The sequence below is a fragment of the Cavia porcellus genome, unplaced genomic scaffold, assembly GCF_034190915.1.
Source record: "Cavia porcellus strain 051 isolate PalLab524CR breed Dunkin Hartley unplaced genomic scaffold, mCavPor4.1 scaffold_3, whole genome shotgun sequence".
Classification (NCBI taxonomy): Eukaryota; Metazoa; Chordata; class Mammalia; order Rodentia; family Caviidae; genus Cavia; species Cavia porcellus.
The window spans coordinates 10,648,602-10,674,955 of NW_026947486.1; the positions used below are offsets into that span (position 1 = coordinate 10,648,602).

General features: G+C 48.1%; 1 long non-coding RNA gene across 1 annotated transcript; it reads right to left on the bottom strand.

Moving 5' to 3' along the window:
• Window positions 1–1,407: 1,407 nt before the first annotated feature.
• LOC134475348 (uncharacterized) lies at window positions 1,408–26,058 on the bottom strand. Its single transcript, XR_010046469.1, has 3 exons — window positions 25,885–26,058; window positions 23,920–24,158; window positions 1,408–1,605 (listed from the first exon to the last, which is right to left on the bottom strand). It is a non-coding gene; the product is annotated as an uncharacterized LOC134475348 (long non-coding RNA).
• Window positions 26,059–26,354: the final 296 nt, after the last annotated feature.

The window sequence follows — 26,354 nt, forward strand, 5'->3', positions numbered from 1 at the left end:
GAGCCCCCGCTTGCTGACTGTTTGAATCAACCTAATAACACGAAGTGCAGGCAGCTGCCTTTGCAGTGCGCAGACGGGATTTTCTGCTGGCTCCGGCAGCAGCCCACGTTTTGCTCCCTGAAGTTCACATGCAGCCAGGGAGAAAGGGTTGCACTGGATTTTCTGACCCCAAAACATAACCATCCTGGAACTGCTTGCAAAGGCCAGCAGACTTCCTGCAGTGATGGGCTGACTCAGAGGCCCGTTGCTGGGTTCAGCTCAGTGTTCCGCATTCTCAGCCAGTTTCCTTGCTGATGGTAGGAACTGGCTAAATTCGGGCTCCCTTCATTCCTGTTTGCAGGGGCCCCCTGGGGGAGTACTGTCTGACTGCCTGGAGTCTGGTGAGGATGGTTCCCTTTGAGGTGCACTGCTTCATGCCAGGCTCGTACCAAGCCGTTGCCAGTGAGGTCACAGATACAATGCTGTCTCTGGGTGCCACAGAGCCCAGGGGAATGGGCGTGATGCACTTCAAAGAACTCGGCTTAATTCATGGTGACTCTCAGGATAATCAGCCTCAGAATAAGCTTTTATCTGGCAAAAAAGCGAAAAATAAAAGAAACCCCAGAATGTCACCAGAGAAGGTTGACCAACATATTAAAAAGGACTTAACACCATCTACAAAATTCTGAGTGTGTGCTGTGAGCAGGAGCAGGAGCAGGGCAAAGTGCTTTTGCATCCACCACTCCAGGTGAATCCTTGCAAGTGAGGCAGATATTCCCACTGCCATCTGACATTCCAGAAATCTGCAAAACCGTCTATGAGTGTGTGCTTGCGCTCTCTGTCTCTGTCTCTCTCCCCTCTCTCTTCTCCCCTCTCCTCCTCCCTTCTCTCCTCTCTCCTCTCTCTCTGTAATTGCAAATGTTCTCTTCACTAGGACTGTGTGTTTTTAAGACTCATAGGATCCTAAATAAACTGCAAACCAGCATTGTCTTTAGCAAACAACACAGGAAGCCAGGCGTGGTGGCACACTCACTCCTATAATCCCAGCACTCTGGGAGGCCAAGACAAAAGGGTCATGAGTTTGAGCCCAGCCTCAGCAAATGACTTAGCCAAATTCTGTTTCAAAATAAAAAATAAGTTGGGGGATGTAGCTCATGGTGCAGGCCCTAAGTATAATCCCCAGCACAAAGGAGAGAGAAAAGGAGAGAGAAAAAACAATGCAGAAGAAAGCCCACCTTCCTGGGTGCACTTGCAGATGGGATGGGACGGGTGGGGCTTGGTGAAGAATAGGGTTGCAAAGCCTCTTTGAAACTGTGCATTCTCCTCTCTATTGTTCAGGGATATCTATCTATCTATCTATCTATCTATCTATCTATCTATCTATCCCTGATGGGAAATTCCTTTCTGACACTAATACGCACATGCAAATTGGTTAATATTGTCTATATTAGTCAGCTTTGTGTCATTATAAAAAATACCCAAGATAATCAGCTTATAAAGAGGAAAGGTTTATTTTCACCCATGGTTTTGGAGGCTGCAGTCCAAGATCAGGTGGACACACTGCTTTTAGGCCTGGGCAGGCAACACATCCCGGCAGGAGAGCATCATGGTGTGGTCACTACTCTCCTGGCAAAATGAAAAGAGAGAGAGGAAGAGAGTGGAATCCCACCATCCCCCTCAAAGTTACACCTCAGTAACCCACAGATCTCCCATGAGGCCCCTCCCCGCTCTTAAAGGTGCTGCTACCTCCCAATAGCACCAGGTAGGAACTAAGCCTTTGATACACGGACTTTGGAGGACATTCCTGACCCCAACTGTGGTATCTTCCTTTTAGATTGCAAAATATAAACACCAGACTAACCATCCTGAATATTTCCTGATGCTCATCATCCTCCAGGTTTTCTGAAAATGGGGAGGAAGTTGATGTTGACACTTGAGGAACGTGTATCCACTGTCCACCACAGCGGAGCAGGATGCCTCTCATGCTGGGCTATTCATCATGCACCAAACTCCACCACGCCACAACAGTGTCCCCCCACTGAGCCTGTGAGAGCCTTCAGGAGAAAATTTGCCAACAGGGCAGGCCATAGGATCTCCTCACTGATACATCCAGAGAAGCCCTCTCATCAGGGACCCCTTACACAGCCATGGACATATTTCAATGACGCAGCCAGGGCTCAAATCCTCACAGAACTCCACGTTAGAATCATTCCAGAGGCAATGAGAGACCATATGAAAATAGGAATTGAATTGCATTCAGCTTTGTCTTTGGTTTGCCCTGCTCCTGAAATATTATTTCCCAGAGTACAGGTAATCTGTTTGGGAAGTGATCCCTAAAAATGCAATGGAGAACCTGACATCAGAAAAGGGGGAAAAATAAGAGTGAGTTAATGACCAGATTATTGTTGTAGGCAGTGATGGCCAATCCTGTCTGGGCTCCTCTGGGAGACTGTGTATCATATATCTCAGGACAGTCCCACTGAGTCATGATGAAACAAATCAACCACGCTGGTTGAGAGTTGGTTCTAACCATGTCCATTCCCTAGCCCTCTCAGGGGCGTTAGCTATTTATTCATCTCTCCCCAAGCCAAACACTTCTTTTTAATGATACTGGGCATTAACCCAGGGCCTTCACACTGAGCTACATCTACAACCCTTTTTAATTTTTTGAGACTGTGTCTCACTAAGTCACTAAGTGGCCCAGTCTGGACTGGAATTTCTGATCTTCCTTGCCTCAGTCTCCCAGGGTACTGGGATTACAGATTTGCACCACCACAACCAGCTCAAACAACTTCTGTCAGAGACCTATAGGAGGCTGTCTTCAAGGGACCACAGGGCACATGGGCACTGGCAGTGCCTGCTACAGATCTAAGTGACTTTTGAACCATTAGCAAAGCATCGAATCTCCCCTTAGAAATTAAAGACTGCACGGATTGTCTTGTGGTGAAACACTATGTTGCTTAAATTGTTCTGTTCTGACCTGTTTTTGTTATGTCCCTTTTTATCTTAATCTTTTAAAAAAAGAAGTTAAAGACTGCTATATACAGAGGTCTTTGGAAGAATGATAATAGTAGCTGAAATAAAGTGAGTGCTTATTGTGGGCCAGCTGCTGTTCTCAGCACTTTGTGTGCTAACCCAGTTAGTTCTCACGCATGTTTTAAAAAGGCATTGTCGTTACATCCTCCCTACAGATAAGGAAATGGGTGTGCTACAAACCCAGGGCAATTCCACAAACATTGTGGAGCAGCAAACCCATCACTGGAATAAACAAACAGCCATCCAGATGATAGTTTTAAGGAGATAAGGTAGATTGTTAGATATGTAAATATATGCATATGCAAATACATTTGGATGTGTTTGTAAAAGCAAAACTGGTCTTATTACTTATACATGAACCAATGAATAACCAGTTGAATTTTGACCATCCTCAAGGCCCTAGGAGTTTAGAAGCAGGAAGAGAATGTGCTAGAAATACCAAGGGAGCCTTTATGGAAGGATGAGCCCAGAGCCGTAGTTAAAAGAAAGGGAAACAGAAGTAGGATGAGAGGGGGCATGGAAGGGACAAGCCCATGTGGTCTGTTACTCAGGATGTCATCGAGTTTTTCCTGTCCTCTGCTTTTCTGGTAGGTGACAAAATTCTATTTTCTGGCCCCCAAGTCAAGTGTGGGCATGTGACTTGATTTGGTCAAGGAAATGTTAGCAGGATTCCTCGTGTCCCAGCATAGTGAGAGCTTTAAGTGTCAGAGCATGAGTCACCATGTCCTCTGTCCCCTTGGAGGCGATGGGTCGCAGATACACGTAAAAACCAACTGTCCACTCACTCGTCCGTGAGTGAGGGGCATGAAAAGAGCTTCCTTCTGCTGACCTGTGTGAGCATCCAGCAGGAGCGAGAATAACTCTCTATGATGTGTTGTAAGCTGCTGAGACGCTGGAGTTGCTGCTAAGTCAGCACAACCCAGCCCACCCTGACCCCCACACCAGGAACAAAGCATCTCAGCATTTAGGGGCTTAGCAAACAAATCTCACGTCCACATAAAGCTCATGGCAAGTCGATGTGCGAAGAAGAAAAAGTGGTCTGTTCCACAGAGTCACTCGGGACTCAGGCCATGGAGGCTGTCCCATCTGGAGCATGGCTGTCCTTCCCAGCAACAGTTGAGAGCGGTTGGAAACTCCTACAGGCCTTGGCCCTGCCTCCGGGTAAAAGCAGCACACGTCACTTCCACATCTGTTTCATTAGCCAGAACTATACTAATGGCCTAATTGCAAAGAAATTAGGAGGGAGACCTCCCCTGTGCCCAGGACGTAGGGGAATGGGCATTAGTGAACACCGATAACACTCACCATCCCTGGCTTCAGAATACAGCAGGCAGGTGATGCTGGAGGCCCAGAGAGCAGACATGATCCTGGAGTACCAGGGAGCCATTGTTACTATGTGAGCAGGGCAGAGACAGAGGGAGGCTGAGGTAAAGTGCCACCGCACTAGCTGAAGGTGGGACAGGCAGGCATGCTGGGGGCCAGGGGCGGGGAGGCAGAGCTGTTGAGAGCTATTGGATGGTATGAAGCTGAGCCTATGGTAGTGAGGTAGTGGCCCACTGTTATCAGAAGAGGAGAGATGAGGGGTGAATCCCGTGGCCTCGAAGGAAAGAGGAAGGAGGGTGTATTAGGAGCCCAGATTTTGACAGACGAGCTCCAAATCCCATCCCCAACATCTGCCAGCTTTTTGCTCATAATTTGCAAAACGCATAATCCCATTAAGTCCCAGTGTTCTTATCTGGAAAATGGGAATAATAATATTATTTACCTTGTACAGCTGTTATGAAGGTTGGACAGCTGGAGAGCATGTTTGTAAACTGGAAGTGGTGATGGTGGTGGTGATAGCAGTGATGGGAGTAGTGGGGATGGAGGACTAGGGGTGGGGGCACAGTGAGCCCTAAACTGACTGAAGCTTCAAGGAACAAAATACCTAGAATTACGAGGGTCCCAATATGGAAGTAGAGGTCATAGGATAAAAGGTAAACTATGAAATACAGGGTCCTAGGAACCAAAGGAGAAAACAGTCTCAGTAAGAAAGTTGAAGATGAGTGTGGTGGTACATACCTGTTTTCCCGGCACTCAGGAGGCTGAGGCAGGAGAATTGCTGCAAGCTCAACACCAGCCTAAACTACATGTCTAACCTGTGTCTCAAAAAAAGAAGAGGAAGAGAAGGAAGAGGAGAAGGGAAGGAAAGAAGAAAGAGAAAGAAAGAAAGAAAGAAGGAAAGAAAGAAAGAAAGAAAGAAAGAAAGAAAGAAAGAAAGAAAGAAAAAAGAAAAGAAAAGAAAAAATTGAAGCTCAAGGAAAATATGAACAACAACCATTGGATTTAATAAAAATAAAAGGACTGTGACCTGGTGGAAGAACAAGTCAGTGGCAAAGCGTTAAGAGAGACAGGTAACTCAGACATGGGACTGGCCATGAAGACTTTCCTTGCAGTGAGTTTTGCAACACTAGGAAAGAAGATCAAAGAATCTATATCACTAAGAAATGCCTTTGGCTGCAAATAACATATATATATGTAAGATATAAGAAAAGAAGAGCAAAAGAGAAACCTTTGTTAAAATGCTTTGCATTTAGAGTTGAAAGCCTTAGCTATAGAGAAGCAAAAAATTGATAGCAAAAATTAAAACTAAGACTCCAATTTATAGCTCATTTCCTCTTTCTTTCTTTCTTTCTTTCTTTCTTTCTTTCTTTCTTTCTTTCTTTCTTTCTTTCTTTTTTGTGGTCCTGGATAATTGAATCCAAGACCTTTACCCTGAACAATATCTCCAGCCCTTTTTTAATTTTTCATTTTGAGACAGGATCTCACTAAACCACTAAGTTGCCCAGGCTGGACTTGAACTTGTGATCCTCCTGCCTCAGCCACCCAGAGTGTTTTCTTTCTTTACCTAACAGATTTTTTTCAGAGCATTCACATTCAAGAGCCCCAGTATCTGAGTGAAGTTGAATTATTTTTCATATTCTTTGCTAGCTTTATAAGCACATCTCTCCTAGAGGCTGCCCAGCAAAAAGGCTAATTTCTTAGCTAGGCATGGTCATGTGATTAAGTTCCACCCAAAGAGACAAAAGCAGAAGCATGGTGTGTCCGTTTCCAAGTCTTTCTCAAATGACACCCAGGCTTGGCTATGGTATAGCTCAGTGGGGGGGCACTTGCCTAGCATGCACTATGGGTTGAGTTCCATCCCCAAAATTGCCACACACACGCCCACAAAATTAGAAAGCCCTCCATCCTTATGAGGTACTCATGGTCATCACAAAGAGACAGAAGGTCAAGTGGTAGTTGCCAGGGGCTGGCAACAGAGGACAGAGGAATGGGGTGTTAGTATTTAATGGGAACATTTTCAGTTATGTAAGGAGGTGGGTGATGGCTGTACCAGCATTATGAATGTGTTTACTATGGTTAAAATGGATGGGCATGGTGATGCATGCTTTTAATTCCAGCACTTGAGAGGCTGAGGCAGGAGGATCGCTGCAATATTGAGACCAGCCTCGGCCACATAGTGAGTTCAAGGCTAGCCTAAACTACATAGCAACATCCTGTCTCAAAAAAATAATAATAAAATTTAAAGTGATTAAAATGGTAAGTTTTGTATTGCATGTATTTTACCGCAATAAAAACTACTGGCATTGGAAACCTTGGGGGTGTTGCTCGGTGGTGGAGCACTTGCCTAGCATGTGCAGGGCCCTGGGTTCCACCCCCACACACACACACCAAAACCTTTAAAAATTGTTTTAGATGGGCGTAGTGGCTCACACCTGTAATCCCAACACTCAGAAGGCTGAGGCAAGAGGATCGTTGCAAGTTTGAGACCAGCCTGGGCTACAAAGTGAGCTCAAGGCCAGCCTGAACTGCATAGTGAGACCCTGTCTGAAAAAGACAAAAAAAACGTTTTAAAAAAAGGAGAAAGAAAGACAGTGGCACATAGCTTGTCATCCCTTTCTTTTCCATCCCTTCTCTATCCTGCTATCTTAAACATGGTCATGGCTCTGTGCTTGGCAACAGAGAGCAGTAAGCTTGGAGGTTCCTAGTCCTCTGAGGATATCACCCAGCAGAGCAGTTGTTTCAGCTCTGGGCTGCAGCCAAAGCTCATCTTCCCAGACTCAGTCCCCAAGGAGGGGACAAGTGGCCTTCCCACCGGGGTAGTCACTGAGACCAGCCTCTGTCTGTGGGTAGCACAGAGACACGACCTGACCTGGGGCCAGGCACCACTGTGGGGGGTGGGGCGGGGGCGAGCTCCACCAGCGCTCCGCCTCTTCTGACCAGAGAAACCTTAGAAGAAAGGTGCCCGCCGGGGAGACGCCGGCCTCGAGGAGGCTGGCTGGCAGAACAGCTCTGATCTCAGCTGTGCATGGCTAACAAGCGATGACTTCACGTTGGTGAGGTGAGGCGAGCCGATTAGAGTGCTTTCAAGGACAAAGTATGGCCAGTAGTAGCAGGAGGTGAAAATCAGAATCCAGTAGCATTGCCTCACTATTTCAGAAGCACACCAAAGGGCTTTCCGAGGCTGGTTCCGGCCCTGTGGTCAGCCACCGCAGCCACCACAGCCCTCCATGACCACCCTCTGAGAGCTCCCACATCACTTGTGGCCTCCTGCCTGGCTCCTGGGTCACCTTTTCGGCAGGTGTCTAATCCTCTCATCCCTCCTGTGACCCTACTGCAAACTCCAGGGAAGCAGAGACCCTTCCTTCCTCACCTCCCAGCACAGTGCCTGGCCCACGGCAGAGGCTGAGAAAGGTTTGTGGGTCATCACCACTACATCTAATTCTGGCATCTTTGCTTGTGAGCAAGAGGAAGAAAGTACAAGAAAGTAATATCTGCCAATCTCCCAACAGCAGGGCCAGCCTAGCAAAACTACACCAAGTCCATCTCGAAGACCTCTCACTGGGAACCTTCCACCCACCGTCCTTCATAAAAGGTAGTGATGTAAGTTTTCCAGTGACAAGCCGAAATTTCTCCTGTCACAGTTTATAACCACTCCATCTGCTCTTAATGTTGGTGTGACAGCCCAGCTGCTCACTGCCACCTACAACCTGGGCTGACATTCAGCCAAAATGCAGGGCTACAACAGCTGTACCAGTTGTACAAATACTGAAACGCTTCTGTCAGAGCCACTGGTCCAGGTCCCCTGAGCGTCTCCACTTGCCAACTTGGCCATCTTTGGTACCTCCACTGGGTCTTTCAGACTATCCTCCAATGCCAAGCACAAAGACCTGCAGGCTCCCGACCTCAGAGATGTTCTGACCAGTCAGGGCACTCTCACCATCTCTTTTCCACACAGCAGAGTGGTGACTCCGTCAGGCTGCCCCCTCCCCAGGCACCAATGCCCAATAATTGAACCTTCCAGCACATGTGTAACTCCCATGCCAGCCACAGAGCAGGACTGGATGTTGTGAGATGTTTCCTCTAAGAAAGGAGGTAAAGTCACCCGCCAGGGACATTTGGGGATCGGAGGCCCAGAGAAGCACTGGGAGGCAAAGCCTGGACTGGGAAGCCACCAGGAGCCAGGATGAGGGCTGGGGTGAATCCAGCTGGAGCCAGACCTAAGCAGATGCCTGAGAAAGCCCAAGGACAGGTATGAGTTTGAAGCCAGGTGAGAGGTATGCTCTTCATGGCCCCGGGATCCTTCTCCCAACCCTGGAAACACCAGAGAAATGAGGAGGTAGTGTGGCTTCCAGAAACCCTCCAAAAGCCAGGGCAAGTCCCAGGAGAGACTGAAGGCCACCTTCAAGTGTTGTCTTGAGGGACGGTGGGTAGCTGGATGCAGAAATAAAGAAACAGGGAAAGGAGAACTTTTTGAAATTTCGCTCTTGCACCACTCCTCATTTGCCTAAAGCCTTGAGACTGTCGTTTCCTGCCCCTTCATGGCAGAACGGATGGCAGGAGCCCACGACGTTTCAGTGCCAGGCACAGCCAGGCAACACAACCCTGCTGGGTAGGAGCTGATGAAGAGGCGCCTGGCAGAGCTGCTGATCTGGGGCTGATGGCCAAAGCCTGGCGAGGCTGTCCCTCCCTCTGCTGCAGCGGTCTTAAGAGTGAAAGGTAATTCTCCAGCCACACGAGTCACTAGCTGAGCTGGCCACGTGCTGGAGTGACTGGCACTTGTTCAGTGGTCCAGGGACTCTCTGAAACTCCCTGGGACCAGCACATACTGTGGCCTGGCCTTGGGTCCCTCCCTCCCAATGCACAGAACCAGATGAGTAGCTGCCAGCCTCTTCCCATCACACATGACCTCCCAGAGTCAAACAATGAGGTCCTTGAGGGTTATGCCAAAAGGATGACCACAAACTAGGTCTCAGAAGCAGCTGAAGCAGATGAAAATGACTGGAAAGGAAGGGCTCAACACTGGAAATGAGCATGAAAAATACACGTCAGGAGAAAATGGAAGATACTAGCAGCAAGGAAAAAGGACACTAGCCAGGTGTTGTAGGTAATCCCAGACCTCTGGGAGGCTGAGGCAGGAGGATCCTGAGTTCAAGCCCAGCTTGGACAAGTTAGCAATCCTATCTCAAAAAAGGGCTGGGGATGCAGTTCAATACAAAGGCCCTGGGTTCAATACCCAGAGAAGATGAGGAGAGAGAGGGAGAGGAGAGAGAAGGAGCGGTGAGGGAAGAGAGGAGAGAAGAAGAGTAGAAAGAAGAGGAAAGGACAGATCAAAGGAAAATGCCAAGCAGAAGACTGGGGATATAGCTCAGAAGTGCAGATGCTGTCTGGCAAGTGCAAGGTCCTGAGTTCAATTCCCAGTCCCCCAGAAAGAAAAGAAATACCAAGATGGGGATTGGGATGGCAAGAAAGAAAGGAATAGAGAGTGCACTGGTTGAGAATAGCAGGAAAGGCACAACTGGGGAGCAGACTGGTAGCCCTGGAGGACAGATGAGGGGACAGACTAGGGTGCTGTGGGAAAAAATAAAGAGAGGACTGCTCACAGCAGGCTGCATGCCAACTCACCCTGCCCAGGCCTGAAGCACTTGTTTCCATCTGCCTGTGACAAATGCCCTCTTCCTGTGCTGTCACCTCTCAGCTCAAATGCTCCTGGGTCTGGAAACCTTCCCTGACCCCTCTCTGTCTTCACATCAGGGCTGCTGCCCTGTCCAGTGTCCCCCTACCCTTCTGGAAGGAACACTTTGAATGTCATCAGCCTCACTTTGAATGTCACTCTGAAAATGAGCCTTCTCCCCAGCCACAGGGCTTCTAGGGCACAGTATCTTAGTGACGTGGAATCCCACCCCTTTACTGAAGTTGACTGGCACACAGTGGGGCACATGACCAAACAGGGACAATGAGACCTTTTCCCAGAACTTGGGGGCCCAATTTGGAGAAAGATGAATGACCAACTGGGTGCTAAGGCTGTGAGGTATAATGCCCAGGAGCACCACTCATTATATTCCCTGTCCCCTGCAGAAAACTAGTCTGCAGGAGATGAGAGATAGCCAGGAGCAGAGAAGAAATGGGGAAGATACCCCTGGGTTCTAGCGTCCCGAGCCCAGCCACATTGCTGCCTTGAGTTTCATGAGATGCCCTTTCCCTATCAAGGATGGGGGAACATCAATGCCATTTTCCTTTACGCGGGTTCATGCTAGAGAGAGTTACTAATAAGCAAACACCAGACTTTACCTAAGTCCTGTTCAGTTGGCCGTCTTCACCGCTAGCGACAAGCTCCCTTCCTGTGGGGAACGGTAGTGGTGGTGGTAGTAGGTATGGTGGCTGTTCACTGCTGCACTGGCATGGATAGGCCATTTATTCTCTCCAGAGGCTTCCAGAATCATCTATGGATCCTAGCCAACAGCAGCTGTGTTCCCCCTTGGTCTCTGGGAGTGGGAAGATTGGGCACTGGTTCTGAGACTCAGTTAAGTGCAGTGCTATAGGAGCCCAGGGGAAGGGGGTCAGACAGTTTTCCTGCCCTTCTAAGCAGCTCTGGGCTGTACACCCTGCAGCCCCAATGAGACCACAGGCACAGGTATAGGAGTGAGTCCGCTCTTATTCAGGGGTCTTTTCATTTCCAGTATTTGATGATGGGGATTTAGATCACAGAAATCAAATCCACGTGGCTCCAGACATTTCCAGAGATGCATGGTCCTATTCTAGCTGGCCAGCATGCTGACATTTGCAGAGCCAAGACATCTATCCCAGCTTCAGTCAGCTCACCAACGTATCTGTAGAATGCCCGTGGCATCCTTTAGAAATGTCAGCCCCTGGTCATGAGCCGAGGGTCAGAGAGCATTGTGTCACTGCTTCTCGGAGACAGTATAACTTGTTTCTTTGGAAACTGGGTGTTTCCCAAATTGCCCCCAACAAATGGCAAAGCAGTTTGGGTCATGTGGTCTAACTTGCACATAATTACTCAGCCCTACAGTTCAGGATTTTTGGGGAGCAGGGGAATGGAGCCCAGGGCCTGATGCATGCTGGGCAAACACTCTACATTCCCAGGGTCCCCCTTTTGTAAGATCTACAGAGGTTTCTGGAAACCTTGGAAACCTGTTACCCTCTCTTTCATTGTTGATTTTCCTCTCCTTTTAAATTTTGTTATTGCATATGTGCATATACTTTATGTTAATTTTTAATGTATATTATTATATCAATATGGGACTTATTTTTATTTATACAATGGTAAGTACCCCCACTCTGTCTCTATTCCTTTTCTACCCACCATCTCCTGCCTCACACATCTATTGCCAACAGTTTTTTCCTTCTCTCTCTCTCTCTTTTTTTTTTTTTTGTCTTTTTGAGACAGGGTCTCACTATGCAGTTCAGGCTGGCCTTGAGCTCACTTTGTAGCCTAGACTGGTCTCAAACTCGCAACGATCCTCCTGCCTCAGCCTCTGGAGTGCTGGGATTACCGGTGTGAGCCACCACGCCTGGCTTTCTTCCTTCTCTTTAGAGTTATTTTATGTAAATATAAATGTTCAGATTTTTATTCCTCCCCTGCTCTTTTGCATAAAAGCATACTACGTATACACTGTCTGATGTTTGGCTTTTTGTGGTTAACAATCTCCCGTCAGGATTTTCTCAATCATACATGGAAGAATTCTTCATCATTTTTTTCAGCTGCAGATTACTCCCGAATGTAGACATTGTCATTCATTTAGCCCACTCCTCCTGGTGACTGTCTCAGTTGTTTCTGCCACCCACAATGCTGCAATCCGTAATCACGTACAAATGTCATTTCCCACATATGTGGGACTGATCACATCGATGGCCCCAAGTCTGCATAGCACCCTTGCCCTTTGACCCTGATTTAGCTGCTTCCTTCCCTAAAGAAGCCGAGAGCATTCATTTCCCTGCCCCTTCTCCACATAACTCGCTTAGCGCACACGCAAGCAGAAGTGACAAAAATCGCTTGAAGTTCCCCATTTCCTCTTTTGTTTGCTTGCAAATGCTACCCAATACAGACAGGCAAGCCTAAGAACAAGTTACCCTGCTGGAGGATGCGAGCATTGATGGGACAGAACCATGCGGCCCGGCAAAGGCTGCCCTGGACATGCCCTTCCCTGCAGACCACAGACAGGAGTGACCTTAGTGCAGATTAAACTAGTCTAACACCACCAGAGCCTCTCAGCCAGCCAACAAATAAGGTCATAATAAATGATTGTGGTGTACGGCACCAAAATTTGGGATGGTTGGTTCTGAGCGATAGGTAACTGATATAAGACACAGTATGCGTGCAAGTAGAATAAATTCCCAGGAAAGGAACTTCTACGTCAGAGGATGGGCATCTGAAATTGTTCTGGACATTGCCAATTTCTGTGTGCAAAGACTGGACTAACTTACACTCTGACAGTCAATGTGTAAAGGCACCTGTTTGTAGATGGCCTGACCATCATGACACGTTTCCAATTTTTCATATTTTTGCCAATCTGCTAAATGGAAAATATCTCAGTGGAGTTTTAATTTGCAGTTGTCTTATTATGAATGAGAGTAGGCAGCACTTTAAGCAAACATTTAAAGCCATTTGTAGCTCCTTTTCAGTAAACTATGCATCTGTGTGTTTTGTACATTTTTCCTATTGAATCCCTGGTAATTTTCTTGATTCCTAGTAACTCTTTATATATTGGTGCGATCAGCCCTGTTTTCTATGATAACCTCTCCTTGAAATCGTTCACTCTCAGATGACAAGCCTGTTGGCAAGCAAAGGGAGGAAGCACAGAAAGTAGAGCTTGGGTAGAGACTGACTTTCCCGCCAACAGTCAGCAAGTATACAAAGTTGTGCACAACATAAGATTTCAATTTACAGACCTCACATAAGACAATGATCCCATGAGATTACAATGGAGTTGAAAAATTCCTGTGGCCTACTGACATAGGTGACAGCCACAGGTTTGTGACGCTGATGTAAACAAACCTTCTGTGTTGCCAGTCCCATAAAAGTGTAGCATGTGCAATTATGTACAGTAAATAGTACTCACTAATGATCACTAATGACTGGTTTCTGGTTTATGTGTTCACTATGCTACACTTTCTGTCATTATTTTTGAGTGCGCTCCTTCTGTTACTAAAGAAAGTTTACTATAAAACAGTGTGCTAAGTCCACAGTAGCCTCACACGTCTCATGTTTACTGCTTTGTGATGGCATTGAGAGGCCACATGAAGTGTTTGACCTCTGTCATCTACAGCTGTGTAAGTGTACTCTGTGTTGTGCACACAGTGGCATAGTCACCTGATGACATGTTTTTCAGAACTTGTTCCCATTGTTAAGTGACACATAACTATATTGATCGCTTTTCTGAGTTGGGCACCCTGGCATATTCAGGAAAAAAAGTCACATAAAGTATTCTGAAGATTATTTTTGTTAAATCCCACATATATCTACCCATGGCCCCTGCAGAAGGGACAGGCCTGGGAATCATAGAACCCTAACTACCCAGCTGAGTGGAACCGCTCCTTAACATGGACTGGACTAATTAGATGTGAATTCAGGGATGTAAAAATCAGACTGTGACAGTTCCTGGAGCTGTCAGACTACTTAAAACCATGTGTAGTCAAACAAACAAGCCAATGGAGAGCCAGTGAATAGAGACAGAACACAAGAGTCACCAGAGACCCACAGAACGGAGCGACCAAGGGGGACACACGCAGACACGGACAGACACACCTCCAGCTTTCCAGGCCTCAGCTCCTACCCCCTGGCGTCCCCAACAGTTATCTGCAGTTGAGTTTTATAAGGGACCTTTGTATACTGCCCTTGAGCCTCCTGTTTCCTAGAGCCAGCTTAAGTAGTGCTTTAATCCTTGCTATGGAGGACATCCTAAAGCTACTGAAAAAGGTAACGCATGTTTATTTTGCCTGCTGTATTTCTGCTTTCAAGAGTTTTGTGGTTGAACCGGAAGTGGAGCTCAGTGGTGCAGCCCTTGCCCCCATGCACAAGGCCCTGGTTTGATCCCTACTTCTGTGAAAAAAATAATAAAAAGCATTTTGTGGTTGCAATCACCCCCTCAGTTTTGGGGGGTATGGGAGGTTGAGACAGGGTCTCACTATGCAGCCCAGGCTGGCCTTGAACTTACAGTGTTCCTCCTGCCTCAGCTGCCCAAGTGCTAGGATTACAGACATGTGCCACCACACTGAGCTTGCCTTAATTTTTTTGTTTTGTTTGGTTTTCTGGTTTTAGTTTGGTGGTACAGGGCATCCAACCGAGGGATGCTCTACCACTGAACTACACCAGCAACCCTCTTATTTATTTCTGTTTCTATTTCTATTTCTATTTCTATTTTTTTCTTTTCAGACAGGGTCTGGCCAAACCACTAAATTGCCAGATTGGCTCAAACTTTCAATCATCCTACCTTGGCCTCCCAGAGTGCTGGGGTTATAAGCATGCACCACCACACCCAACACACCATTTATTTTATAGCTAAAGAAAGTGAGACAGGAGAACCTGGGGGCTTGGCCAAGGTCATCCTGACCACAGAGGGCAAATCCTGGCTGCCAGCTGGAGGTGTGTACTGCCAAGTGGGCTTCTCCCCACCCCAGCTTTCCGTCTTCGGGCCAACATACTATATAAGCATGTGCTGAATCACAGGCTGAGGCTCCAGGCACTCACCTATGCCCAAGAAAGAGTGATCAATCAAGGTTGGTGTAGCCAATGAGGCTGGTCACACAGTTGGCCTGGCTCCAAATGACCTCTCTGGCTACCACCAGTGTGCCCCCTACACACTCAGGAATGCTTATTGGTTATTTGTGCCTAGGTGTGTAGCGCCTTTCTTCAAAGGAAGGCTCATGCACTAAAGGAAAATGTGAGCATTTATCCTCCAAAGAGACACAGTCTGCAGGGCCACTCATGTGGCCTCTAGAGAGGGCCTGGCCATGTCTTTAGGGATGCAGGAGGCTATGCATGCCACAGGGGAATCACTCTTCCCACTTCCCTATTGGCTCCCACATTGCCCACTGGACATAGGGAATGAGCATGCTGAACCAGGAAACCCCTCCCACTGTCCACAGCGACCAGCAGAGGGGCCTTAAATTTCCCTCCGAAATAGAATCCTGATATTCAAGTGCCCCAGGCTGGGAGGGGCAGAGGGAGATCATAGTGTTATTGGGTACTTCTAAAAAATGCCTTGCCAATCAAAGTATTCCAGCTCCTTCCTGCCTCGAACCAAGAATTGTACAAGATAAACTAGAAATGGTGCCTAAAATTTATTTGAAAAGCACAGGGCAAATGGATATGGGAGAAACTAGCTCTTGCAGACCAAACATGGGCCAAAGAGAAAAAGACGATAAAAGCAAAAATAAAAGTACACTCCAGCATTGGACGACTATAGTGGGAACTCACGCACGATGGCAGCATTCTGTGATGGCTGCTCGTTTTATGCCATCCACGTCTGGTGGGAGCTTGTGAGAAGTTCTACACATGGGGTTCTCCAGCTACACTGGGATCTTGAAATCCACAAGTCTCGCTCATTTTCCCCAGCCAGCTTTGCCACACCTTATCTCCTATATCAATCCCAGGGCTCTTGGGACAGCTTCTTACATGTAGGTCTCCACGCTGGAGAGAAACTCTCAAATGTCCCCTGCAGGGATAAATTGGTGTCTTTGAAGGAATCCACTTTGACACATCTGTCCACAGCCACATCAAACAAAAGAATGAATTCCCCCAGTCCATCCTAAGCACCCATTATCTGCAAGCCATCCTGCAGCACCCTGACGAGGGTTCTAGAGGCTTCCTGGTGCACTGTCTGCAGGGGGAGAGGCCAGGGCTGAAGCCTGCAGGGAGGCAAACAGGAATGAATGTCCTGTCCTGCAGGACAGAAGCTGCCCATCCTCTCCTCCCCTTTCCTGGGCCTTCCTCCCTGGCCCTCCCTGACTTCTCACTTTTTATCTTTCTCCAATGACAGTTCTAGGCTAAATGCTAGGTGTTGCCGTTTTGGCTTTAAAATTTGTTAGGCTCAATTTATGCCACTTAGTAAAACCTCTATTCCAAATGAAACCAAATTAGAGCTAAAACACTGCAAGCAATAAAATGCGGGTATTTCACTGGGCTGGGTTGGCTTTTTGATTGTTTGTGTAAATGAAGTGGAGAGGAGAATTTTGGAGCCTGTGCCCTTGTGTGCCCCTGGAGGTCTAGCAGCTGGCTCAAGCCAGCCTTGTCCCCAGCCACTCCAATCTGAAAGAACAGGTTTACTGGCAGCTGGGCAATCAGTGAGCCTTTAAAATGGTTCACTGTATCCCCTGATAGTGCCCCTGCTGCTCACCCAGCTGATGGTAGGAGCCACAGGGACTCCTGACAGCAGCCTGGTCAATGCTTCCTGGCAGGCCCTGCTTCAGCTGGTAGCAGCCACCCACTGCCACTGTACAGCATACAATAAATAGATGTTGAACTGAGCTGGCTTTAAGCAAGGACACAGTCTAAAAACATCTCCATGCTCTTCACATGCAGTCCTTGAAAATATGCCCTGACCTCCAATGACCATACCCCCCTGCCCTGACTCTGGGAGTATCCATCAGGGTCAAGGCAGGGCCACGAAGAGGAGGAGGAAGGAGCAGAGGAAAAAGAGGAGATCCTGAGCTACTAACTAGACATCTAGTGTTAGGGGAAGTGGCTGCCAAGCAGGTCAGAGATGTTCCCTGCTGATTGAGCCAAGGATCTGAGCCAGGAGCTGGGCCTCCCCGGGGTCCTCAGGAAGTGACATCTGGGGTTTCCAGGCTGCCCTATTTGTGCCAGGAAAAGAGAGCACAAAATACTATGAGGACTGAGAGCCCAAGAGCAGTGACCATAGTAAGGAGACAATGACTAAAGGCCGGCGTGTAGCTTTCCAAGTGATTTGATTTGTCTCCATGCCAACAATGAAGGCCCAGTGTCTACCAGGAGACAGTGATTCTGTGTGCAGAGGGACACCTTACTACTGACCCTGGCACAGAGCCATAATCACCAGGATCAAGAAAAGAAAATAGACATTGAGGGGGGCAGAAGTGTCCTTGAGAGGTCGGGGGACCAGACTTAGGCTTCTTGGGGGGGGGGGGGCGATTAGGGGTCTGAGGAGAAAGGGCAGGATGAAATAGAGTAGAATAAAATTCCTGTGAAGAGCCAGGACTAGGGACAGGGGATTGCACTATCGAAGGAATCTATTATGTTTGGAATAATCTCTCAAAGCAAGTGGAAAGCAAATACAATCAGTGGTGGAAACTTCTGAAACAATTTAAGGGAAACTGGACAAAACACCCAGAGACTAATCAAATGGCATCTGGAGTCCTGCCGGTTCCTAGGATGGAATCCATGACCCTACGGCATAAGTTACCCCTGTCACAGGCTGGAGTCCCTGGAAACAGACACTGAGGTAGAGTTTGGGGAATAAAGAGAGTTTGTGAGGGCTCAAGCCTGTGAAAAGAAAGAGAGAGAAGAAAAGAAAGCAAGACTGGGCAGAGTGGTGAGTCAAGTTGAGAGGCAGGCCCTACAGAGTATTGGCTAACCTGGAAGAGAAAGTTCTGGAACATCTGGTAGTGTCCAGCACAGCATCCCGTTCCTTGAACCAAAATGAAAATAGCCTTCAGCACAGCTCAGCCACCAGATATAGGCCACCCCAGGAGAATGTGGCCTTGGGCAAAGTACTCTGAAGGTCTGATGGCTGGAGGCTGTCTAAGGAAGGCAAGGCCCACAGCTGGGAAGCCAGGCCCTCCTCTAAGGGGACTCTGGGCTGCGCTTCTCTGTCAGCCACAACCTCCCCCTCCCTGAATTTTTAGGCTTCTAGCACATCTGGGCCGATAAATCTTCTTTTCCTATGGGCCTGCTTGCCTCTCACTGTTCCTCCCGGGCTGGTGTGTCTGGAACCCAGTCTGACCCTAGCCCAGCCCAGTGTTTTTGATTTGCTAAATTACCCCAGGCCAGTGGATGAGAACTCTGCTCTGATTTCTCCATTGTGTTTCCCTCCTACACTCTGGCACTGCATCCCAGTAACCAGCAGAGGCACAGCTTGTGACTGCAGGGGGCCTAATGCTTACGGCTTGTTTAGGGGCTGGCATTGGTTCTGCAGAGCTGGTCATTAAGCTTTATTGTGTTGCCCGCCAGGGTACTGGCCAGCCCAGAAACAGCTTGGGACAAACCCAGCCACAGCTAAATAGGACAGACCAATCAAGACCACAAAGGATCCATTGGTTGGTGCATCCACTGTGGCCAGCGTGGTCTTTGCTAGCCTCTAGCTCAGTCCTCCTTCCTCCCAAGCCTTCCCAGAGAGCAACTATCCCACGTAACCCTGCCATGCAGCTTCACCTCTAAAGAACCTAGAGCCCCACTTCCACTCATGAGCCTCACGCTCAGCATAATGGGCACATTCTCCAGATTCTGAACAACTTCCTGGTTTGCCAAGGCTGCTCCAAATGAGGCTCTGCTTCTCCCTCTAGATCAACATGGAGGGTCACAAAGAAGGACAGAGCAGGTCTAGGGCCATGTGGGGACTGAGCTAAACATTCCAGGCAAGCCCCAGTCTTCATTTTCCCTCTCAGCTCTCAAAGCCCAGCCATAATGGCTACTTCCAGTGGCCCAGGCCATGGCACAAAACGACCAGGACCAGGAGCAGCTTCCACTTACCAGTGGTGGAAAGGAACACCTAGACCGCTTGTGTAGTGAAAACGGGGAGAGGTCAGGAGTGTGGCACAAACAAGTGAGTGTGCACATAAAAGGAAGCAGCTAGCTCCATCTTCCGCAGGATAGGGACTTGAAGGCAGCTGGTCAGCCCACGCCGGCTGGTGACTGGGGTCAGCAAGAAGCTGTGGTCTTCTGAAGGCAGTATCCAAAAGGAGGCCTCCTACAGGCCTACTTAACCCCCATTACATCCATTCCCTAATATACTTTTCACCTTGGGCAAATAGTGCAAATTTGAATTTTTACTCACTGATCAAATATTTACCCTGTGAGCTGCCAGTCTAGCTGGGCTTGACTCCTCCAGTTCCCCATGTTTGTATTAGATGAATTAGCATTTTATTGTTGGCCTGCTAAATGAGGAGTGGAGGGTGAGAGCAGGAAGACCGGAGGTAGCAGCCCAAGGGTCCCCATGGAGGGGTTCAGTTTAGTCTTGGGTCTTAGCATAGGTGATGGGTTGTCCAAAGAACTCATCAGATATTTTCAAACATTTTGAGGGGAGATATAGAAGAAACTGCAGCTTTCTGTACTGCTCATCTGCATAATTAACTGTCATCCGGGAAAGTGGGTTCAAGTTTCATATTCCTTTGTTTCACCATATAACGTGAGCACATTGGGGCAAATTTCTGAGCCTCAGTTTCCTTACCAGCATGCTAAGGATAATAGTGTCACTCCCATTAGAAGGTTGTTGCCCCAGGGATACAGCTCAGCAGCACAGTGCCTGCCTGTCAGGCATAAGGTTGTGAGTTCAATTCCCCGGTGCCAAAAAAGAAAAAAAAAAAAAAAAAAAAAAAGACAACAGAAGGTTGTCACAAGGGTGTAAAGAAATATTAAATGTGGCAACTGTAAAAGGTAAAGCATTAAATGAAGTGCTGTCTAAGTCTAAAAATGGATCATTGTAAAACATAGCCCTAAATTCTTTGGTACTCCTCCCACCAAAAATTGGAGTCTGTGTCACACTTCCCTTGAATCAGAGTAAACTCATGACTGCTTCCATTCATATGCTATGGCCAGCATGAGACCACGTGACTTGAGAGGCTGGCTGACAAGGCCATACAGCCCCAGCCCGGGTCTCTTGGAACAGTTGCTAGAGGGTAAGCTCCAGGTGACAACTCATCCTGCCAAGGCCCCAGACACATGAGTGAAGCCATCTTGGACCTTACAGACTTGACCCACCTCCTACTGGAGATGTCAGGAGAGCAAGAGAACCACCCAGCTAAGCCCTGCCTGAATTCCTAACCCACAGATCATTTTGCACAGTCAAGTGGGTATATTTAGGCCACTAAGTTTGGGTTTGTTAGGCAGCAGTAAAAACTGGGCCACAAACTACTTATTTTGGTACCCTATTTCATATGTCCAATTTTTATGCATGAGTTTAAAAATACATTTAATTTTTTTAAACCTACTCATTTGATTAAGTTACTGTATCTGCCAAGAGTGCAAACTTCCTTATGTCTTCTTTCATTTTCTCATTCCTACTTGACTGTAAGAGACAGGGCAAGGTGGGATTTCTCATGATTCAACTCTGCTGTAACACAACCACAACACACTCAACGGCCTCAGGAACAATGAAGAGTTGGAGCCCCGCTACCCTTCCACTGTCACAGGACAGAGCTGTCAGGTCCCCCAAGGGAAAGGCTAGCCTCATGAATTCTGTCCCTGTGTAAAAGAGTTTAATAGGAAGTTCTAGTTTTCCAAGAAGTAAAGTAGAAGGAGCCATAGAAAACCACAAAAGCCCGGTCATCCGCAGTGAATTTCTTTTGACTTTGCAGTGTTAGGGCTTTGTCCTGGAAGCAGATTGTCCTTCCCACTTAAGTTTGGGATTCTAAGAAACTAAGGGGGAGGGTAATGGCCTTTCCAGAATTTATGCTGCCCAGAAGGTGCTTGGTGTGGCCCAGAGGGGCGTGATAAGCGTGCTAGTGGTGGCCTGCCAGGGATCTTCAAAATCTGGAAAGTGAGCAACCCACACCTGGAAAACAGGTTGTTGGCTGCTGGAGCTTTCCAAGTCTGGATCCCGTTTACACTTGCCGAAGCACAGCCTTCTAATTCCAGCCGCCCATGAAAAGGCACGTAGGTCCTCTGTGACGTCAAATCACTCTTTCAACCGAGCATAATTTCTTTCAATGATGGGCTTGGAGGGGTTTCAGCGACGGTGGGGTTTTTTTTCTTTTTAATGAATCATAAACATGCAGATCAGATTTAGTGTTATGACTGTGGTGTGCAGAGCGTCACTGTTAATTCTTGCTAAGCGCTGACAGCAGGATCAACCCCCAAACAGCACAGGCAAATACACCCTCCCATCCCGGCCCCAGAGGCTTAGAGACTGCATAATTACAGACAAGGCTCAGTAGTCATTATCATCCCTGGAACATTTCAGCCTGGGGCGGCACCCCCGATCCAGAAAGCCCCCTGGTGTGCCTGCCAGCTCTGGTTCCCTCACCCAGGGAGGACTTGGCCACATCTCTATAGCAGAAGGCAAGGAAGGAGTTCCAAAAGCTGGCAGAGCCGAGCTCCCACCGCCCTGTCCCAAAGGTGGTAGCCCACATCAGGGCTCTTCCTCCCAGCAGCTGATCTGGAAGGCAGGGGCGGAGGGTTGTGCAGAATACACGCCAGATTTTACTAAATGCCGCACAGCTGAACAAGTCCCTGGGGCTGAGGATCACTCGGTGTCTCTCATCAAAGGCTGGGAAGTGGGGGCTGGAAGTTGGAGTGCTGGGCAGGGTGCCCGGTCACTGTGTATGCCCCAGGATTGCCCAGGAGGGCCACAGGAGCACCACTTGGCTGCCTGCAAGGCAATCAATAAGGGCTTCATAAAACCGAGGCTGGGTTTCTCCACCACCTTTCCAACCAAAGACTGAAAGGAATCCAAACTCCTGGGATCTGTTGAACTCTGCTGGGCTCATCGGCCCCTTCTCGGTCAGCTTAATGATCCTGAGCCACACGTGAGTCTTTCTTTGGGTCAGAGCAAAGAGGGTTACAGAGGATAGAAAATGGGCGGTCTCAGACCCAGAGGGTGGCAAGTTGACTTCAAATCTTTCGGTGGTGTTGGCTGCGGGGAGGAGTGCCTGCATCCACTCTTATTACCCACCATTCCTGGGTGCTTGCCTCAAGCTCCCCACTTCACACGTACTCCCCAAGAGGCAGATATTACCACTGCCCACCTGACAAGTGAAGAAACTGAAGCTCAGCTTCAGCATGCCACTCAAAGACACTCTGTCCTGTCTGACTCTGAAGCCAACTTCTTTATACTGGTGATCCTCACCCTGGGCTGCACGTGCAAATCTCTAGGGAGCTTTCAGAAAATTCCCATGCCCAGAGCATACCCCAGGCTACAGAAGCCAGGATTTCTGAGGCAGACACAGAGGCATCAGTACATTTTATATTTTGCTTGTTTTTTTTTTTTTTTGAGACAATATCTTGCTATGTAGATCAAACTGGCTTTGAACTCACTAGATAGCCCAAACTGGCCTCAAATTCACAGCAATCTTCCTGCCTCCGCCTCCTGAGTGCTGGGATTACAGGTGTACTTGGCTGCATCAGTACTTTTTAAAACCCCTGAGGTGGTTCCAACATGAGGCCAAGGTTGCGTGTGTTGCACTGTGGTACTGTCATTACTTCCTTTGTCATTATTTCTCTCCTTCCATTTTTTTCCCTCTTCTAACAAATATGCGTTGAAAGCCTGTTAAATACCAGGCCCATAAATGTCCAATGAATGTGCTTCCCTCCCTGTACTGCAGTGGTTCTCGGGGGTATCAGGGGTGAGAAAAGAATGTATCCTAGAGACAGTCATCCAGAGTGACAAGGAATGACTCTGACAGCTGCGGGCTTCAGAGAGGAGCCAGGGTGAAGGCAGAAATAGGGGTGCGGTCAATGGAGTTGAAGTTTCCCCGATAAGTAATCTTCCGGCTCTGCTTAGAGACTCCGGAGAGGGTGGAATTTGGATGAGGATTCCTCCAGGCTGGGACATTTTATTCATAAAGTGGCTGTCATCTCTTCAAGGAGAGAAAGATACACACCAGTCCAGATCTGAGCTTAGCCCTAGGCCTGCAGTGCCACCAGGAACCAAGGGGAAGTCCTAGAGCAAGCCTTACTGCACCCATCAAGCTGCTGGGATGGACTCAGCCAGGTCAAAGGAGCGGTGGTTTCCATGGTTAGGAATGGAGAGAGTGAGCCCTTCCTGCTCTGAATTCTAGAACCTTCTCTCTCTCTCCAGAAAGCCAGAAGATACCACTGCAGTCAGTTTATTTCCAACTGAAGGATGTTCTACTGTGCACGCTTCATTGAAAAGAGTATCAGTTAAGAAAAATAGAGTGATTTTCCTGGATAACCAGCAGAAATGGTTTCTTTTTAAAATATACCAGTAGCGTGCCAAGCATGGTAGCACACACCTGTCATCCTAGTACTGTACACTGGCACACTGAGGCAGAAGAGTCACAAGTTCGAACCCAGGCTGGACAATTTATACAGCTCAGTGCAAGGGTTTTGGGTTGAATCCCCAATACTGAAAATAAAATAAAATAAAAGCCACAGTAGGGAAAACACTAACCTTTTACTTAACCAGCACCAGAGAAGAATGGGTTCTTTTGGACTTTGTTTAGTTTTTGCAGTGCTAGGTATGGAACTCAGGTCCTTGCGCATGGTAGGCAAGCACTCTCTCACTGAGCTGCACCCCAGCCCATGAGTTCTTTTAAAGAAACAAATCAGCAAAATAAGTAAAGCAGCTCACCTCCTGTAAGCAAAACTTAAAAGCAGAAGTGCCCCTGTTTTTAAACAAACCCAGCATAGACCACATTCCATAGTTGCCTGGCCCTTAGATGGGCTGGCACCCTTGATGTTATCTTGGTTACCTGCTCACTCAGAACGTGGACAACTGCTTGTGTCATGCTCGAAGATGAGGAGGCCTTCCCCGTATCATTGCCCCTTCGATCCTCTTTGGGTTCTAGTTTCTTCCTGTCTCTTCTTTTGCTCTGGTGCTGACAGTAACCACTTCCTGCTGCTTTCGCTAGCTATCCTTGGACTCTTATTCTATGTCCAACCTTCAACTCCTTAACTGTTTCTCTCACTTGCTCCATTCTTGATCCTAGTCCTAAAGCCAAAACAAAACAAAAGCAAAAGCAGAAATTAGAGGAATTAGAGAATCTTCTGGTATGTTCGAAGAGTATGTGAAATAAGAATAAACATGTTCTGAGGAAAAAGAATCTGAGCACTTCTATGGTGATCATAAGCTTCATGGCAGCAAATTCCTAACACATTTTAACTCTTCTGGATTCTTCCAGACTCTTGAGGTTGCTGAGTCAGGTGATTTCTGAATAAGTGAGGTGTCATGGTTCAATTTTTTTTGTTTGTTATCTTTTGTCGATGGCGTCAATTTTGTACTATTCCAGAAACACTCCATGATAGATCAGGGGCTCAATGACAGCTTTTGACCTCTTTCCTCATGTCAATTCCCCCATGGCTCAGGCCCTCTATGGACATCCCCTAGGACTTCAACTTGGAAAGAGTGACCAGGACTAATTTAAAAATGCAGCCTACTTCTCTTCTTTCCCCTCTTGCCTTTATTTTCCTCTCCCACAAGTGTGACCCTTACCCCATTTTCCCCATCCTCCCCATCTGCCTGGTGCACCGGTTTTAAACCGAGGCAGGAGGCAGAGCTGATCGGAAACAAGAGAGCAGCCTCACAGATCAGAAGCACTTGGGGTGCAGAGAGCAGACCGGCTCTCAGATAGCAGCTGCAGGGGACCAGTGAGGAGCTGACTCAGAACCAGAATTTGGTCAGCACATCTAATACAGATCAGGGTCTGGCTTTATATCTGAGTCATCAGACCCCAAAGATCGATGCACGAATTGATCGATGCATGTCAACACAGCCATTGGCAAGGAGCTGTATTCCCTTCCCTGGGCAGGAAAATTCAGGGCCATACTGAGAAGCTGAGTCAGTGATCAGAGTGTATGTCCCGGGAAGGACAAGCCACAGCCAGCACCTCACCCTGGGTGGCACTGGATAACATCCTGCTCACGTCACTGTGGACGTTCTGACTTCATGTCGCACTCTTACCTTTGGCACAATCCATCAAACCACCCCAATATGACAGGCTGTATCACAAAACTGTGCCTCTGGTGTCTTGGGTAGACTTGGCTGTCCCAGGCCCACCCGTAGGTGAGAGGAAAGGGGAAATGACTTGGGAGATCAAGCAGGGTAGACTCATCAGAGCGCTTCCCATTTGCCCAAGCTCTGTGGCTGTCATCCTGACTCTAGATGCTGCTCATAAAATAAGTCCCTCTGGCCTCCTCCACCAGCTTCCAGGTACACAATGGCTAACTGTAAAGCTGACTGGACGTGCTGCAGGAGCACAGTGCCCTGCCCTGGTCTCTCTCCCCAGGGAGTCCTCCTTGACCTCCTGGGAGCCACCCAGAGACCAGCATGGCAGAGCAGCTTGCCTCCAGTGGCAGCCTCCTCAGCGACCCCCAAGCAGCCCGAGGGAACCGTCTCTGGTGAACACAGGCGCTTTGGGAGGAAGCAGCGAGAGAAAGGCGTGAGCGGCAGGGCTAGAGACCTTTCTCGGGGCTTATTAAAAATCTTTTGTGTACCACAGAATAAGTCCAGTCTTGTCCATCTTGCTCCCCCAGCACTTAACTTTTTCAGGCCTGATGAGCTTAAATGCTTCAGTTAGTCCATGAAACCTAAGACCCTCTTTGGCCTTTGGGTCTGAGTTTCCTTTATGTGGCCATCATAATTAAACAGTGTCCTGACCCCGTGGCCTGAGGTGCCTGTTCCAGCTCTCCACATCCCTGTTGTGCCTCAGAAGACTCACATGCTGTGCCAGGCTGGAAGAACCGTCTGGAAGGAAAGCCCGTTGTCAAACAAATCATCAGTTCTGGGAACACAAAGCTGCGGGGACCCTCAGGGTGCTGCTGACACTTGGGCCGGCAGCATCAGAAGAGTCGCGTCTCCTGTGTGGTGCTGAAGCCCCAAGTCTGGAGACAGAAAATTGGCTTGGGGCCAGTAGCAGCAGCGCGGACACCTTATCTAAACAAAGGGAGAGGGCATCGAGCACCAGGGGTGGGTGGACACTGCGTGGGTGGTTTCATGTTGCAAATTTTTTTCCCTTTTGTGGCTGTTGTTTTCTTGCTGTTTTTTTCTTTCTTTTTTCCTTTCTTTCTTTTCTTCCTTCCGTCCCTCCTTTTTTCTTTCTTTTTAATCTATTCAGTTTGTAGTATTCAACAGCCCAGCGCTTGGCAAAGCCTGGCAGCCATACCCACCAGGCCGTTTCCAATCCAAATG